This window comes from Lissotriton helveticus, assembly GCF_964261635.1.
Source record: "Lissotriton helveticus chromosome 1_1 unlocalized genomic scaffold, aLisHel1.1 SUPER_1_unloc_13, whole genome shotgun sequence".
NCBI lineage: Eukaryota > Metazoa > Chordata > Amphibia > Caudata > Salamandridae > Lissotriton > Lissotriton helveticus.
Window position 1 is genome coordinate 907,166 of NW_027611652.1, and position 18,636 is coordinate 925,801.

General features: G+C 41.0%; 1 protein-coding gene across 1 annotated transcript in view; it reads right to left on the bottom strand.

The window, feature by feature from the left end:
• Positions 1-18,636, bottom strand: part of LOC144805530 (uncharacterized) — an 81,706-nt gene that overhangs the window by 43,631 nt on the left and 19,439 nt on the right. Inside the window, exon 2 of the mRNA XM_078672065.1 lies at positions 6,183-6,236. The gene's annotated coding sequence lies outside the window, so the exon portion shown is untranslated. The remainder of the gene's footprint in view (positions 1-6,182; positions 6,237-18,636) is intronic.

The window sequence follows — 18,636 nt, forward strand, 5'->3', positions numbered from 1 at the left end:
CAATTACTGTCCGGCTGGCAAAGAAACAGAGCCCGGGGCAATGCCATGGAGCAGGCCTGAAAAAGTCAGAGATCTGTATCTTCGGCTCCCAAAGTCCAATCAAATTCTGTAAACGGATAACTGATCAGCAGGGCTGGGCCAGTAACAACCCGTCGTCCAAATCAGGATAGAAGTCAGGATAGACGGTGGAGGTGGCGAGGGTCCGGGGAGCCCTGTGCTCACGCGACCATCTTGGTTACGCGCCCACCTCTTCTTTGTTGATATTCTGGTAGTGTTCCATGATTCTTATTTTGAGTGACCCGATGGTGCTCCCGATATAGATTTTGTTACAGGGGCAAATAATGATGTAGATTACATACGTTGACGTACAGGTAATCCAATCCATTATCCGGATGGTAGTGTGTGAGTCATGTTGGTATTCCTTTTGTTCATTCGCTCCTAGTTTGCACACATTGCAATCATGGCAGATGTAGAATCCACAGGGCTTGGTAAGAAAGTTAGTCTTTGTTTTGGTCCTTTTGTCCTTGAATTCTGATTCACACAGAATTTGTTTGAGATTCTTAGCTCTACTGGAGCCCATTTGGGCATATTCCTCCATTTGGTCGGTTAGTGATGAGTTGCTAGTTAGGAGGTACCAGTGTCTCTTCAAAGTTTTTCTGATGTGATGATGTCCGTTGTGATAATCTGTGAGGAACCGGATCTTATTGGGTATCTCGTTTTCTGTGACCTCTCTAGGTTTGAGTAAATCTTCTCTTGACAGTTTTTCGCAATCCTTAGATGTCTTCTCCAGGAGTTTTTCCGGGCATCCCAGATTGAGACATCTCTTGGTTAAGAGTTTTAACTTTCTTTATAGACCTCTAGTTTGATGCAATTTCTTCTCATGCGTTGATATTCCCCTTTAGGAATATTGCCGATGGTTTTATGTGGGTGCCAGCTATCTGCCAGAATGGATTTTGCTGATGTAGGTTTGCGAAAGGTCCTAGTTTGCAATTTGTTGTCTTCCACATATATGGTTAGGTCTAAGAAATCTATTAGGCTAGCTGAGATGTTATTGGTTGTTTGAATATTCCATCTGTTTGTGTTGATCTTGTGTAGTAACTCTTTCAGTATGGATTTTGTTCCCTGCCGATGCATAAAATATCGTCAATGTATCTACCCCAGTAGGTTATGTGGGTGGTATACTCTGTGAACTTATCGTCCCATAGCCAGTATTTTTCAACAAGCCCTATGAGAATGCAGGCATATGGAGGAGCGAATTTAGCTCCCATTGCACTGCCTTGGGTCTGTAGTTAGTGTTTGGAATTAAATGTGAACACATTGTTTGTGAGACAAAAGTGAAGCATCTCAAGGATAATCTCATTAGACTCTAAGAAATGAACTGATTTAGTAGCCAATGATTTATGAACTGCCTCTAGTCCATCATCGTGACGAATTGAGGTGTGCAGGCTAACCACATCAATTGTGGCTAGTAGACAGTCATTGTTCCATGGGATGTTGTTTAATTTGAGGAGAATATCGTTAGTGTCCCGAATAAATGATGGTAGGTCCTTCATGAGTGGTTGTAGCTGATAGTCGATGTATTCACCCAGTGTAGAGCATATAGAATTGATATAATAACTTCTAGGGTGGACAAAACAATTGTGATCACATGTCCCCCATTAGCAAGTAACACAGAGTATGAGCCTCATTGTACAAGAAGCAGTACACTGCTCCCCAATGATGATAAAATTAAGAAAGAATTCTTCTAATTGTACAGGCCAAATAAAATATAAAACTCCAATGCAGGATCATATAAATTAAGTATTGTCTGAAGAGATTTTACCAACAGAAACAAAGGATTCCAGCGACTGGTGGCAAATCACATAATCCCCCTATACATGTCAAGAGGCAAGCAAGATATCTTAAATAGGGGAAACATTTTGAAGCTGTAGGGGAGGTGCGAACATTACGTTTTATCGAAACAGACTTAATATCGGTGAAGTTTCTGCCAAACACACATAATCACTGACAGAGATAACTGCAACATCAGGGAAGTCAGAAAAAATAGCAAATCAAATTCTTGATGCCAAAGAGCAATTAGAATCATGGGGCATAACATTAATTAAAATGTACACCACTGCGTTACCCCTCTCCATTGGCACATTGGGATAATAAGAATAGCACCCATTCTTCTGTATATTCGATTTTGCATAATGCTCGAGGACCCATGGGTACAGAAACAGTAACTCCAATTGAAAGAAGGCATAACTATAGGCATTGGTCACCGCTAATATCAAAAAACGTAAATATGAAATGACCAGTTACGGAACCAACATGTGCCCTGCAATCTGATAACCTAAATATATTTTCCTGGAATATTGCAGGTGCAATAACCAAGCTTACCGATAGGACTCTAATGGAAATCTGGGCTCTATGTGACATCATAGCACTGCAAGAAACCTGGCTGACAGGTTCAATTCAATTGCCGGGATTTACATTACACCAGGTGAATGCCGTAAAAACGAACCGCTTCGGAAGACCAAAGGGCAGTCCATCGGTCTACATATCAAACAACATTAAGGTAGAAACAGAACAAATGTCGACAACTTCAAATAATATACAAATAATAAGACTCAATTTTGGCAGCAATCACTGGATAATCTCTTTAATTTTCTTCAACATTTACGCTCATCCAAACGTTCAAGATAAATCAATAATATTCAAAAAGTTAATACATGAAATATCCAAAGTAAGATATAATTCCCCGAATTGGGAAATAGCCATAACAGGAGATTTCAATACCCATCTTATTTTTACACCAGACGAAGACGACCAGCTAACAGTAAAAAATGAAATTTGGTCGGTTAAATCATCAAACGGCCCATCCATGGAGGAAACCTAATAAAGTAGGTAAGGAATTGGTCACCACTCTAGAACATTTAGGTTTGAGAGTAATCAACGGGAGAACACTGGATGATAATCCACCAAGTTTAACACATTATCGACCAACTTTGGGGTCTGTCATTGACTATACTATTCTTTCCTTGCCACTAATCCAACAACTAAGCACGTTTAAATTTAAGTGCACAACGGATAGCGATCATTCAATTCAGCAAATCGCAATAAACATACATCTGGACAGATTCCAGTCCGTTCCAACAATCGATGAGGGAAGTACAGTAACTACCCACAAACTAGTGAATTGGTCATCTAATCGACTTCCGGAATTCGCAGGCAAAGCCAAAACAATACTGGAGGATAGTATATTATCTTCCACCGTATTAAATGCCTGGATCAAATTTGTGATTTAAGTAACGAAACCGAAATCAAATTCAATATTGAGACGGACCAAAATCTATATTCACCCATCATTACAGAAAATCAAAGAGCTAAAAAAGGGCCTGAGAAGAGAAATAAGGAAGGTAAAAAAACAAGGAAACCAACCAGATGCATGGGGCAAGTTAAAACAACTTAAGAAGGAATTTAAGAAAAACGTTTGGTAAGAAAAAAGAAAAACAACAGATTAGTTCTGGGCAAAGTTGGTTTACAATTGCAAACAATCAAATGTCAAAGCATTTTGGAAAACAATAAATGATTTAAACAAGACTCACAAAGTAATAGCATCATCGAATGTTACAGAGGAAGATTGGGTTGCGTATCTAAAAAAACTTTTTATTGACGAAGAACAGCTGAAAGTAAATAAAAACAACAAAATTAAGAAAACTACTGAACGTGGGTTAGAAATCGGGATTAAATATTGCCATATCATGAGCTCGTACCCACTTTAGATGATACATTGTGTACGCTTACTTGAGTCGAAAATGTTATTAAATCAGGAAGAAGTGACAGTGCCCCAGGACCAAATGGCATCCCACAGGCCATATTTAAATTGGACCCAAAATATTGGGCCAATCCAATAATGCCACTATTTAAAGAGGTGGAAAATACAGGTATGATTCCAGATGGTTGGAGGGGATCTATAATAAACCCCATCTTTAAGGGTGCAGACAAAACAAAACCATCTAATTACAGATTAATAGCCCTTATTGACTCTGAAGCAAACTATTATGCATCAATAATATTGGAAGATCTAATAGAGTGGTCAAATGCTAAGAATCTGATTCCACCCCATCAAACAGGCTTCTGGAAAGGGTATGGTACCTCAATTAATATGTTAACAGTAGCACTAATTGCGGAAAAAAGCAAACGCCTAAAGAAAAAATTACAACTCTGCTTTATAGATCTGAAAGATGCTTTTGATCGGGTGGATCGACCCCTCCTATGGGCTAAATTAAGACGTTGGGTATACAAGAATTTTTTTTAAGAGCAATTGAATCATTATATACTGAAACAAGGATTCAAATCAAGGTAGGGGACAGGACCAAACTATCAAGGAAAATACCAAACGCAAGGGGTCTTAAGGAAGGGTGTGTGCTAGCTCCACATCTGTTTAACCTATTTATGGCAGATTTGACTACCCACCTGGATCTAGTTAACTCACATGCTCCAAGGTTACGTCCACTGACGATATCCTATCTAGCATACACTGATGACATTGTGCTGCTGAGTCATCGAGAAATCGGACTTCAAGGATTGATCAAAGAAACAGCGGCGTATACAAAACTTAACAAATTAGAAATAAACATTGCTAAAACAAAATCCATGCTTATTGGGAACAATCTCTGTGTCTCTTTAAAGATCAAGCTGGATAATGTAACCATAGAAGAAGTCAGTACCTATAAGTAATTGGGTTTTAATTTTGATAAAAAATTTTAACTTTCATGCCCATCAGCAGTATGTGGTTAGGAAGAACAATGCTTTAATACACGCATACAGCTTGCTCCCAAAAAAACTAGAGGTCCCTCCTACCAACCACTTCTCTCTGTAATTAAAGCAAAATTGCTTCCCTCTCTAACCTATGCAAGTATGGTGATGCATGGTAGGGATTCCAAAATGTTAGACAGATTACAAATCAAAACATACAAACAGGTATTTCATTTGCCCTGTAATGCCTCCCCAGCCCAGATTCGTTTGGAATTTGGACTAAAACAGCCAAACATAGCAAGAAGGTACCAGTTCATTAAAACCATGCACAAAATACAAAATAATCAATCTAGCCCTCTAGTCAGTGCGTTATGGGAAGCCGTGTCCAACGATGACAATTCAAGTTACAATAAATATCTGTTCTCATCTTTACAACTAACCAATGCGGGTTATTTGTGGGACTTGAACTTGTCGCATCCTACGTTTTGTCAGGCCATGAATAAAGCGGCAAAAATTAATCCGTTAGTTGATGATAAAAGTATATTTTCACGGCGAGCCCATTGCTACCGGCAACTTACCTTCAGCTAATCTATCTGGTGCATCTTAAGAAAAATCTATTGGCCATGCGCCTAGGTGATCTACCGTCTCTGTCAGACAAACCACTTTGGCGATATAAAGGATCAAAAATGCGCAGACTATGAGATGCCCCAGGCGAGGACTTTGTGCATTTGGTCTGTATATGTCCAAAACTGAACAATGCACGTCGAGTACTTTTAAAGCGCTTATTTAACGAGCGAGGGATTCGTACGTGTAGAACAGCCATTATGAGAAGTCTGGACTCCACAGATCCCCAGCTAAATTGTAAACTGAAGTTTTTACAACCTCATGATAAAGCAGTAAAACAGGATTGTAAGTAGTATTCAACAAAACAAGGATCCTGTCCAGACGCAAGATTATAAGACATCGATATGATGATAAAACAATAGCAGGATGACGATATCTAGAACTACCGAATTTCTGTCTCTTCTTACCGATGCATACTCTACACTAATAATCTGGTGAAGTGTCCCAACAATTATGAATTTAATGCATTTTAATAACGTTCTATTTTAACAAATCCATGATATTATTTTGTGTTGCACCAATATTTATCAATGTTTTAATGAAAATGGATTATAATTTTTTTTATATGCATCTAACTTGTATTGTGACAGTTTTTATTAACTAATAACAATAAACAATAAACTGAAATTGAAACACTGCACACTGGAAGTGTTCATTTATTATTTTTTTCCAGTGATCTATGAAAGGGCAATTTAATTGAACAAGGGAATTGGCCTGTTGTAATCACTGCTTCAAATGCCACCATAGACTGAGGCTGTGTCTAGTTAGCTCAGTGGAATTCACCATTTCAAATTGTGGGGATGATAAGGACTTACTTTGTGGCCTGAAACTCATCACACTCCTCCGACAGGGCCCAGGCACTGCAACACCTGACAAAGGAAAAACATCACAACCTTAAAGGAAACCAAAAAGGGCAAGAAAAGAAAAAACACAAAACAAACAGAGGAACAAGAGAAAAAATAGACTATCTTCCACTCTCACCACAAGTACCCAGTAATGACCCCTAAAGTGGCAAAGAAGACAGAAAAGGTCATGATGGGAGGACGTAAAGAGGTGGAAGTCAGATACAGAGAGAAGAGATGCAGAAAGAACAGACATAGGGAGGATAGTATCACGTGGTGTAGAGGAGGAGAGAAATGCACCAATTGTAAAGGAACAGGAGGCAAGTGCTCACAACCCAGTGCATCCTGACCTGATAAGGAACCTGACCTGCACTAGGCACCCAACATGTTCCATCAGGTTGTCATCGGAAGTCTGATAGCAACAAGAATAGTGTAAGGAGGGAGTCAAATACTGAAGTTGGAGAGACATAAACCGAGATACAGAGAGTGAAAAGAGAAAGAAGATACAGGCAACAATGCATCAATGTGAGTATATATAGTCTTTATTGCTTGATTAATTACAATCATTTCAATAACAACATGTTAATTCACCAAAATAAAACACAGCATCTTAATTCACCAAAATTAAACACATTTACATTTAAAACAAGAGATCTTCTTTTCACATAATACAAAACAATGCCATAAATACATTTTAAAGTGACGGAGTGCTTTGCATACTATTTCCATGAATATCACAAAGGAATATTATCAACCAATAAGCATTCATTTGCCATCTTTTCAAAAGTGCTAATGTGCAGAAAGTACATCAGTTGGCTGCGATGGTAAACGGGCTGTTATTACATTTCAAATTAATACCATTGTAGCAAAAATATTTAATTAATGAAATTTAAAAAACGTTAAAATTAATTGCTACAAGGACATAGAATTAGAGGGAATCTGCCCTATATTAAACCTTTTTCAACCTTTTTACCAGTTGACATAGTAGTGGAACCGATTCACCGGATAATGACATGATTAATGCCGGACGTGCAGATCTCACACCACTCATCAGAAAATAAGGTCTAAGATTAATCAACTATGTACAAGAGTTTCCTGAGGCCATCCACAGAATCTACAATTAGAATCCGGCCACTGTTTGATCCAAGAACGGGTGCCGCCCTCCTTTGTTGGATTTATACTCATACGTAGCCTTAGAAACATTTTTTTAAACAAGGCATCAATGTGTTGCCGCTTTTTATTTATAAATTATCTAAAGGGATAATGTGGAGGGTCGGTGTCTTGAAAGCCCCAAAGGACGGCGACTCAAGAGCTGGAATTTGGACTCAAACCTTCGCAGGAAAAAGCTTAGAACATTGGAATGTAGAGATCTCCTTTGAACACAAGGGGCAGCAGCAGCCTCTAAAGCCTGATATAGGCCCGCTGCTCTCAACATTACAATGTCTTAATACACAGCCTCTCTCTTTCCCATGTCTCTCCAAAATATATGGATTTGGCAGAGAAAAGCAAAAGATAGTGCCTGTGCAGTCGGCCCAGGCAGGTCCAGACGGATACAGACATTCACACAGTTTAGTCACTAACCCATGTATTCAGTAAGATACGTTTAATCACTCACTTATAGAGTCAGTCACGCACCTACTAAATCATCCATTCAGACACTCATACACCCATTCATTCTTCAATACGCCTTTCCCTACATATATATATATTAAACATATTTAAACTTTACGGAAACACACAGTCACTGGATGATGTCATCAGTGATGTCACTGACCATGTCATGATTGATATAATATGTGACGTCCTCAGCAGTGCATTGCGGGGGCGCGAGTTATAGCTAGCTGAAAAACCTATAACGAGGGAATTTCACTGGTTTTGTACGAGTGAAATGTCCAACTAACTATAACGCCCCTGAAACCTTTAAGGTTTTTTAAATTCTAATTTCTAACTATAACGTGCCTGAACCCTATGGTTTTTTCAGTGAATTTCAAAGTTTTTTTTAAATGCTAATTTCTAACTATAACATGCCTGAAACCTATGTTTTTTTTTAGTAAATATATATATATATATATATGAAAAGTCAATCCCTCCACTCTTCAGAAGACTTTACCCCTCCGTGGCGAAGAAGACTAGAGACAACAGCGAAGTTTGGCAGGTAACTATTTGTTTATTAAAAGGACATTGGCACTACCGGTTTCAGCTAATGCCTTCTTCAGATGCCTAGTCCGTTAGCAGCGTTAACCCACCCAGGGATTCCTTTTAAGCTCCTCCTCCAAGTGGTGGCGGGCTCACCTGCTCCGGATTGATTCAGCATAACGTTAGTTTTGGGGACTACCAGTCCCAGAATACACCGTGCTTCACAGTCCAGATGCAGTGGTGGGGCTTCACTAAAAATTAAACTTGTAGCTGCCAAACTTCTAACTCTCTGCCAGATTTCTTAATAATGTGTCAAGCGCTTGCATGTCTAGAAAGTCATAAAGGCACAGAAACAAAAGACTGGAGTGTAGCGTGTTTACTGCCCATCACACTGCTGCGCTGTTAGTTATTCGGTTGTAACATGAACAAAGCAAAGGAATGAAGCAAACCATAACCCCCTTAACTCGACGTAGGGCCACCAGAGTTCTACGGCCATGCACGCGCTGGTGCGTCTAAGGTAAATACGTGTGGGTGTGTATTTACACTCATATCTTTCTGTGTGCATGTTTGTTTCTGTACAGGTGTGGGTGCTGAGTGTGTTAGTGTATGCGCATGCCCTCTGTATGTTTATACGCATGCACAAGCAGACACCCATAGAGGAATACCATAAGAGTGTAAAGTGCTTTGAAGTCTGTCCAGCCTTTTGTACAACTATTGACACCTCTTCACAGCACAGGAAACGCTGGTTTGTTTGTGCTGGAGCAGGTAACTGCCTCAACCTCCCCCCTCTGCCCCTTAAAAAATGCTCCTCCACGGCTTAAAGCGATGCAAACAGAAGTTACTCCGGAGGATGTGACAAGAACATGTAAACACAATTAACGAGACAGCCACTAACAGTAGCCTTTGATTCCATGTGTACATGTCTGGCAAGGTGCCGGCCCCGCCACCCCAGGCTAACAGTCATGGTGTAATCCCTGGCAAGTGTCAGAACAATGCCACTGGATGCGCTTAAACACTGTCTTCTGGGGGCTTTGAGGAGAAAAAGTCACACAGAGCACTAGTGGGATCAGAGGAGTAACATTCAACAAAGAGCAAAGAAACTGTTGGATTGCATGTTTAAATCGCATTCTTGAACCACGCATCAACGGACCTCGTCACACTTGTGAGCACCCTCCTCGTGCCTGAAGTTCACAGGAATGTAAAACAGTCACAGTCTAGCTGCCAGAGACATAATCAAGATATCCTTTCAAAGTGCCAAGAGGCGCCAATTCAAAGATCTGCAGCTAATCGAATTAGAGAAGTGATGTACCACAAACAGAGCAGCAGTGAACAGCAATTTGAGGAATAGTGAACAATTAGAGAAGTCCTGTACAGCAATAAGAGGACTAGTGAAGAGCAATTAGAGGAATAGTGTACAGAAATTAGAGGAATAGTGAACAATTAAAGAAGTCCTGTACAGCAATAAGAGGACTAGTGAAGAGCAATTAGAGGAATAGTGGACAGAAATTAGAGGAATAGTGAACAACAATTAGAGAAGTCCTGTACAGCAATAAGACGACTAGTGAAGAGCAATTAGAGGAATAGTGAACAATTAAAGAAGTCCTGTACAGCAATTAGAGGAATAGTGTACAGAAATTAGAGGAATAGTGAACAGTAATTAGAGGAATAGTGAACAGCAATTAGAGGAATAGTGAACAACAATTAAGGAAGTCCTGTACAGCAATATGAGGACTAGTGGCGAGCAATTAGAGGAATAGTGAACAGCAATTAGAGGAATAGTGAACAGCAATTAGAGGAATAGGGAACAGCAATTAGAGGAACAGTGGACAACAATTAGATGAATAGTGAACAGCAATTATAGGAATAGTGAACAACAATTAGAGGAAAAGTGTACAGAAATTAGAGGAATAGTGAACAGCAATTAGAGGAATAGTGAACAACAATTAGAGAAGTCCTGTACAGCAATAAGAGAACTAGTGAAGAGCAATTAGAGGAATAGTGAACAGCAATTAGAGAGGTCCTGTACAGCAATAAGAGAACTAGTGAAGAGCAATTAGAGGAATAGTGTACAGAAATTAGATGAATAGTGAACAGCAATTAGATGAATAGTGAACAGCAATTAGAGGAATAGTGAACAGCAATTAGAGGAATAGTGAACAACAATTAGAGGAATAGTGAACAACAATTAGAGGAATAGTGAACAGCAATTAGAGGAATAGTGTACAGAAATTAGAGGAATAGTGAACAGCAATTAGAGGAATAGTGAACAACAATTAGAGAAGTCCTGTACAGCAATAAGAGAACTAGTGAAGAGCAATTAGAGGAATAGTGAACAGCAATTAGAGGAATAGTGAACAGAAATGAGAGGAATAGTGAACAGCAATTAGAGGAATAGTGAACAGCAATTAGAGGAATAGTGTACAGAAATTAGAGGAATAGTGAACAGGATTTAGAGAAATAGTGAACAGCAATTAGAGGAATAGTGAACAGCAATTAGAGGAATAATGTACAGTATTTAGAGGAATGGTGAACAAATAAAGAAGTCCTGTACAGCAATAAGAGGACTATTGAAGAGCAATTTGAGGAATAGTGTACAGTAATTAGAGGAATAGTGAACAGCAATTAGAGGAATAGGTGAACAGAATTAGAGGAATAGTGAACAGCAATTAGAGGAACAGTGGACAACAATTAGATGAATAGTGAACAGCAATTAGATGAATAGTGAACAGCAATTAGAGGAATAGTGAACAGCAATTAGAGGAATAGTGAACAACAATTAGAGGAATAGTGAACAACAATTAGAGGAATAGTGAACAACAATTAGAGAGGTCCTGTACAGCAATAAGAGAACTAGTGAAGAGCAATTAGAGGAATAGTGTACAGAAATTAGAGGTATAGTGAACAGCAATTAGAGGAACAGTGGACAACAATTAGATGAATAGTGAACAGCAATGAGATGAATAGTGAACAGCAATTAGAGGAATAGTGAACAGCAATTAGAGGAATAGTGAACAACAATTAGAGGAATAGTGAACAACAATTAGAGGAATAGTGAACAACAATTAGAGGAATAGTGAACAGCAATTAGAGGAATAGTGTACAGAAATTAGAGGAATAGTGAACAGCAATTAGAGGAATAGTGAACAACAATTAGAGAAGTCCTGTACAGCAATAAGAGAACTAGTGAAGAGCAATTAGAGGAATAGTGAACAGCAATTAGAGGAATAGTGAACAGAAATGAGAGGAATAGTGAACAGCAATTAGAGGAAGAGTGAACAGCAATTAGAGGAATAGTGTACAGAAATTAGAGGAATAGTGAACATGATTTAGAGAAATAGTGAACAGCAATTAGAGGAATAGTGAACAGCAATTAGAGGAATAATGTACAGTATTTAGAGGAATGGTGAACAAATAAAGAAGTCCTGTATAGCAATAAGAGGACTATTGAAGAGCAATTTGAGGAATAGTGTACAGTAATTAGAGGAATAGTGAACAGCAATTAGAGGAATAGGTGAACAGAATTAGAGGAATAGTGAACAGCAATTAGAGGAACAGTGGACAACAATTAGATGAATAGTGAACAGCAATTAGATGAATAGTGAACAGCAATTAGAGGAATAGTGAACAGCAATTAGAGGAATAGTGAACAACAATTAGAGGAATAGTGAACAACAATTAGAGGAATAGTGAACAACAATTAGAGGAATAGTGAACAGCAATTAGAGGAATAGTGTACAGAAATTAGAGGAATAGTGAACAGCAATTAGAGGAATAGTGAACAACAATTAGAGAAGTCCTGTACAGCAATAAGAGAACTAGTGAAGAGCAATTAGAGGAATAGTGAACAGCAATTAGAGGAATAGTGAACAGAAATGAGAGGAATAGTGAACAGCAATTAGAGGAATAGTGAACAGCAATTAGAGGAATAGTGTACAGAAATTAGAGGAATAGTGAACAGGATTTAGAGAAATAGTGAACAGCAATTAGAGGAATAGTGAACAGCAATTAGAGGAATAATGTACAGTATTTAGAGGAATGGTGAACAAATAAAGAAGTCCTGTACAGCAATAAGAGGACTATTGAAGAGCAATTTGAGGAATAGTGTACAGTAATTAGAGGAATAGTGAACAGCAATTAGAGGAATAGGTGAACAGAATTAGAGGAATAGTGAACAGCAATTAGAGGAATAGTGAACAACAATTAGAGGAAAGTGAACAGCCAAGGCAAGTGTCTGTACACTGGATAGGAGCTGTGCACTTTCTGCTAACAGGAAGGCTCACTTGCTGCCAGGCCTCCCCTGGGCTTCAGGGCTGACCAGTGGGGCACTTGGCCTCTATTATTTCGTCAGGCCATCCTTGTGCTGCAAGCTGTATTGTGGTTCCCAGAACTCCCTGTGAACTGACAGGCCTTCTTGCCCTGTTCCCAAAGGTCTGTCCCTATATCACCAGGCCTGCCCGTGTGTTCTGGGCCTACTGCTTTTCCAGCAGTTTCTGTGTTCTCAGATCACATGATATGGTAACAGGTCATTAAGGCACCTAGGACCTGCCACAGTGCTCTCTGAGGTGTGGATTAACTCCCCTCTTAGTCCAGTAGGCACAGATCCAGTACATGCTTCTTTCCTGCTTGGCCAGCCTCTACACGACCAGCCTTACCCTTTAAGCTACCTGTGCGCTGCAATTTTTGCTTCTCTGCTCCCACGTCTCCCCATTTACTCTCATACTGCCCTAAATGCCCCCACACCCGCCCCTGCTTCCAGGCCGCTGTACGCCATGCTCCGGAGATCAGTTGTCTTCAGCAGAATATTTTGTAGGTTTTATGTATCGCTATAACCTTAGGTGTGGCATCCAGGCGCAATCCACCTGGTCGAATATCATGGCTCATCCGATGCATCTGCATATATAGGTTCACAAAAACACTACACAACCAGATGACCCCTTTGCTTCCCAAAATAACCGCGAGGGCCCCCTCAGAAACTGCCCTGTGGGTGCCATTAGAAAATAAGTATTTATCGAGTTTCTAGCGCTGCTGACCGTGTGGTCCACGCCACAAGTCCTTTCTTTCTGTCTGGAGCGTTCATTATTCATTATTAGTCATTGTTATTGACGCCTGCTGATGTTTTAACAACGCTGTGTTTTTTAACAACAGTGAAGTGATCCACTGTTAAGGGATGTGCCTAAAATAACTCGTCCTTCATAAATACACCGCAGAGATGTCGAGTGGGGATCGGTGTACAGTGTGTGTCTGCCAGGCAAAGAGCAGCCGGGTGTGAAGTGTCTGCAGAGATTACAGCACAACTAGGGCATACCATCCAGTCACAAACAAGTGCAGCAGCCATAAGCACGCACGCACAGAAGCAAATACATGTACCACGATACAAACACATACATGGTACGTACGCAAGCACAGACATGTGCGACACACACAAGCAAAGATGCAAAAACTCAGACACACTCACAAACAGATCGCAAACATTTAAAATCATACACACGTGTACACACACACCTCACATGCACACATTCCAAAATACGAATATAGATAGACTCACAAATGCACACGCACTAGCAAATAAACTCGGACACACAAATGGGCAAACACCTGTACAATGAAGAATGCATGCAGAATTTACACACACTCACATGCAAAAAGGAGCACAAAACCCTGTCCAGGTGTGCTCCTACCCACCTCCCTCCCCCACCCCATCCCCCAGGTGTAAGCCACAGTCAGTGAGGAGAGGACCCTCTATGCACTATCTCAGGGAGTTTCATAAAACACTTGAACAGATGTTGTCTCAAGACTGGATACAAACCAGTCTGCTTTTAACTACACGCCCATCTTATCACAGTTCTCAAACTTTCTTCGGTGCATTGCTCCTCTCCCCAGTCCATGCCCTCGATACTGCTATGAACTCTCCCAAAAATGTACCCGGGCAGCCAGTGTTCTGAGCGCAGACGTGCCCTCACCCTGCACGAACAATACCCTGCTAGTATCTGTGCTGCACCAATGCCCTAGCCCTGTACTGACCCCTATGCTCCTAGTGCCTGGCCTTCAGCAAGGCACACACCCATTACTACCCCCTACCTGGGCAGTGTGTGAGCTGCAGCAGTGCCTTCGCCCAAGGTTTACCCTATGAATCCAGCACCCGACTGCAGCCGCCAGTGGCCTCACTCAGTACTGACCCTTGGATGTCAGTGTCATGGCTGCGGTAGGGGCGGCACTGCAGCGGGCCCTAAGCTATCAGTGCCTGGTAAGAAGAAGCACCCTCACCCAGTATTAACCATAGGCTGTCAGTGTCATGATGGCAATTACAATATTGCATGCCCCCGGGACTTGGCCCACCCAGGGGCTAAATAATAACAAAGCGTGGGAGCCGGCGCTTCGTTTTTTTTGGGGGGGGGGCAAAATTTGCGCTGGGTGCGCGAATCTCGCCGATAAAACATGCCTTTTTTTGGCCTTGGCGGTCCTTGTGGGACCCCCTGAGCAGGGCTAGGGGGTCAGGGTGCATCTACCCTGCCCCCTCTTCTTGTATTTTGCATTTGTTTTTCTGTTTTCTTGGCTGCCAACACTTCCTGTATTGGAGTGTTGACAGCCAATTAGAATAAAGCTTGTGGTCGGGAGGGTGCGCGGATCCAACGCACTTCTATATATCGAAACTTTTATTTTTTGATTTTCTCAGCAACCACTGAACGGATTCACACCATTTAAGAATAAGTGTTCTTTCTGAAAAAAGTGCTACCTATTTGCCAAATTTCGTGTAATTTCATTAAGCAGTTCGGGCTGTAGCCGTGTCTAAACTTTCCTATGGAAAAAACACGTTTAGGGACCCCCATTTTTTCTCGGCCCCCGCTTAGCAAATCTCACTGAAACCTTCAGGATAGGAGCTGACCGTAGCCACAAGTTTTGAAACTTTCAAGAAGATTTGTCATTCGGCGCCAAAGTTATTGGGAAAATGAAAAATGCTTTTCCTATGGAAACTAGGTTCTAGCTGTAACTACCTACTTCTGAAGTTGATCGGGAGCTGCATCGACCCGGAGGACGGGGAGTGTAGTGAGCCTTTCCGAAAGCGCAAAAGCGCATTGCTTATTGAATTAACTCAACGGTCTGCCTGGATCGTGGAAAGCTGCTCCAATTCATTGTAAATCACACCCACTCAGGGTGTCACAATTCAAATAAATGGCGTTTGAATTACGGAGGTGAAACTGGTATGCTGTTTGTGTGGCTGTCCATGAGGAAGGGGCATTCTGTGGCGCTTCAATTTACCCAATTGCCTTGGAAGAAGGAGAATGTTTCTCCGAAACGCATCGGCAGTAATAGAGGAGAGTGCAAATTGGACTAAGATGCCCGCTTGAAGTGGAGTAATAAATGGAAAGTAACCAACCTGATTTAGGAGTGCGGACTCATTTTGGGGACAAAACTTTGTGATATATATATATATATATATATATATATATATATATATATTACCTACTGGCGGTCGCCAGTAGGTATATATAGTTAGGATTTTTTCTCTATGGGTTTTTTGAAAATTCTATGTCTAATAACTTTGGCGTTTGTGGACGGAATCGGCTGAAATTTTCAGGAAAATGGCACATTTTGTTTCTGAGCAGCCCTTGAAAATTTGGGGGGGGTTCGTCCAGTGGGGGCCGAGAAAAAAGGGGGGTCCCAAAACGTGTTTTTAACATTGAGTTTTCCATAGGGCGGTTGGCCTCACTTTTAGCCCGAACGGCTGAATGGATTTGCACGAAACTTGGCAAAATTGTAGGGACTGGTAGCCCGATGTGCCTTTTGTAGGTCTCAATATATGTGCTCCAGTGGATTTTGAGAAATTAACGTTTAAAAAAAGATATATATCTGTAACAGCGGACCGGTTAGCGCTCTGGTTCGCGGACTTTTCGCGCAACGGAGCTTTGTGAAGCGAAGCTGATTGGTTCTCCGGCGTCTGTCAACATTCCAAACAGTCCGTAGCGGCCGCCATCTTGTCTCTCGGTAGGATCGAGAGACAAGAGGAGGTCAAAACAAAGGGGGAAATAACTATAAGGGGGCATAGTAGATCCTCGCTGACCCCCTAGGTTTGATGTGGAGGTTTTAAAAGGGCCCCGCGGGGCAAAAAAAAATAATAAAAATAATAATTGAACGGCTGAATGGATTTGCACGAAACTTGGCAAAATATTAGGGACTGGTAGCCCGATGTGCCTTTGCTAGGTCTCAATATATGTGCTCCAGTGGATTTTGAGAAATTAACGTTCAAAAAAAGATATATATCTGTAACAGCGCTCCGCTTCGCGTAACGGAGGTTTGCGAAGCTGATTGGTCATTCTGTCACTGGGCTATAGTTGGGCTACATCTGGCTGATATTTGGGCTACATTTGTTTTTTTGTGTGTCTGGCGGCCATCTTTGGGCTACATTGGGCTACATTGGGCTTCATTGGGCTACATTCGGCTAATTAGCAAATAGCTCATCGCAAACTAGGAATGGTAAAGAATCGCTATTTATTCCTTAAAGTTCGCTATTTAGGAAATGCAAATAACTTTTATGATACATATGGCGGTTCATCTCTAACAAGATAAGAAGCATAGGGATAGATTTATGATGACTGGCGCATCACCAGGGATGTGTTAGTCATTCTGTGCCGCTGTTCCGTCACCTATGGTGTGCTGCATTTACAATGCGGCGCATCATGGGGCAAAAACAGCACAGATGCGTGATGTATCTGTGCCGTAAAGGTGGCGCATTGCTGGAGTTGTATCGCAAGTGTGATGAAGCTCCAGCAAGGGTCGGGGGTGCCCTTGTCGCAGGGTTTCTGTTCTCACACAGAACTGTGGACAGAGGATTGGAACCTCGGCGAATTAGGGTGTCCCAAAACTCACGTTAGTAATCAAAAACTATTTAGCAAGCTAGGTACAGTGTCACATTGGATATAACAAACTCTCAATGTTTAGACAATCCAGAATATGAACTTATAGTACCTCAGGATACGTGGAACTCATGAACAGTCGGTCGTTATATATTTCTTAGAAACCAGAACATGGAGTTAAGAAGAACACATGTGTATTTGAAATGTTTATTTACTAATGCCGTCTTCTCAGGCGTAGTACCTTAGATAATAAAAGTACACATATTATCAGTAGCAAAATTACCAGCATAGTTACTAGTACATAAAAAGTGAATGGTGATAGTATGTTAACATGCTGTAAATGAATAAGAGTTAGCAACACTTATAAGCAGCCGCGGGCCGTGGAGGGAGTTACGGTGAGGCAGGGAGGCGGGGAGGGGGAGAAGCAGGGTGGAGAATACAAGTACACATATTATCAGTAGCAAAATTACCAGCATAGTTACTAGTACATAAAAAGCGAATGGTGACAGTATGTTAACATGCTGTAAATGAATAAGAGTTAGCAACACTTATAAGCAGCCGCGGGCCGTGGAGGGAGTTACGGTGGGGCAGGGAGGCGGGGAGGGGGAGGGGCAAGGTAGAGAGGGCTCCACCCTGCTTCTCCCCCTCCCCGCCTCCCTGCCCCATCGTAACTCCCTCCACGGCCCGCGGCTGCTTATATCTCACCCTCCCTAATACACATATTATATTATTTGCTAAGAAGGTCTCTTTGTGTTGGTTTAGGGCGTGTCCATACTTTAGTGTCTTACATTTGAAGGAATCACATCAGCATACACCAGCTCTCTCTTCATGTGAACCGCATCAACTGTTGTGTATGTGTGTTCGGCAAAGCAATATAAAACCCGCCTCATGCCCAGAATTGGCAGAAGTTGCACTTATGTTATGAGTATGAAGTCGTGGAGATCAGACCTCATAACAATTCTGTATCGTGTTGTTCTTGAAACTTTAGCACTCGCTGTACAGATATAGTTTAACAAGTAAAGCAGATAGTAGACCAATAACATATTATTCTCATGTAAACCACGATGAACTACTAGGTGGAAAGCTAAAGCAACAACTAAGTGTCGTGTGCAGAAGTTGCAAAAAAGGAAAAATGGCGTTTAAACCGGTAATGAGCCCATGCTAACTTAACACGGTGTAAAGATATCCAGGACCTAGATGACACCTCCTCATGATCCGGAAACGAACTGAATAAGATAATAGAAGTGCCATCTCATGAGAGCAGATTGCAAGTTTATATGTGGACGGTCCGCAAGGTAAAGCATTAAAAACTAGGAAAATTCAATGCTAAAGAAAAATAAAACAGCCAAGTACTTTATCGAGTCTTAAGCCAATAGGCAAGGTAAATAATAAAAACTTGACAAATAAGTCAATGAATTGTCAATGAAATGCTAGTACTC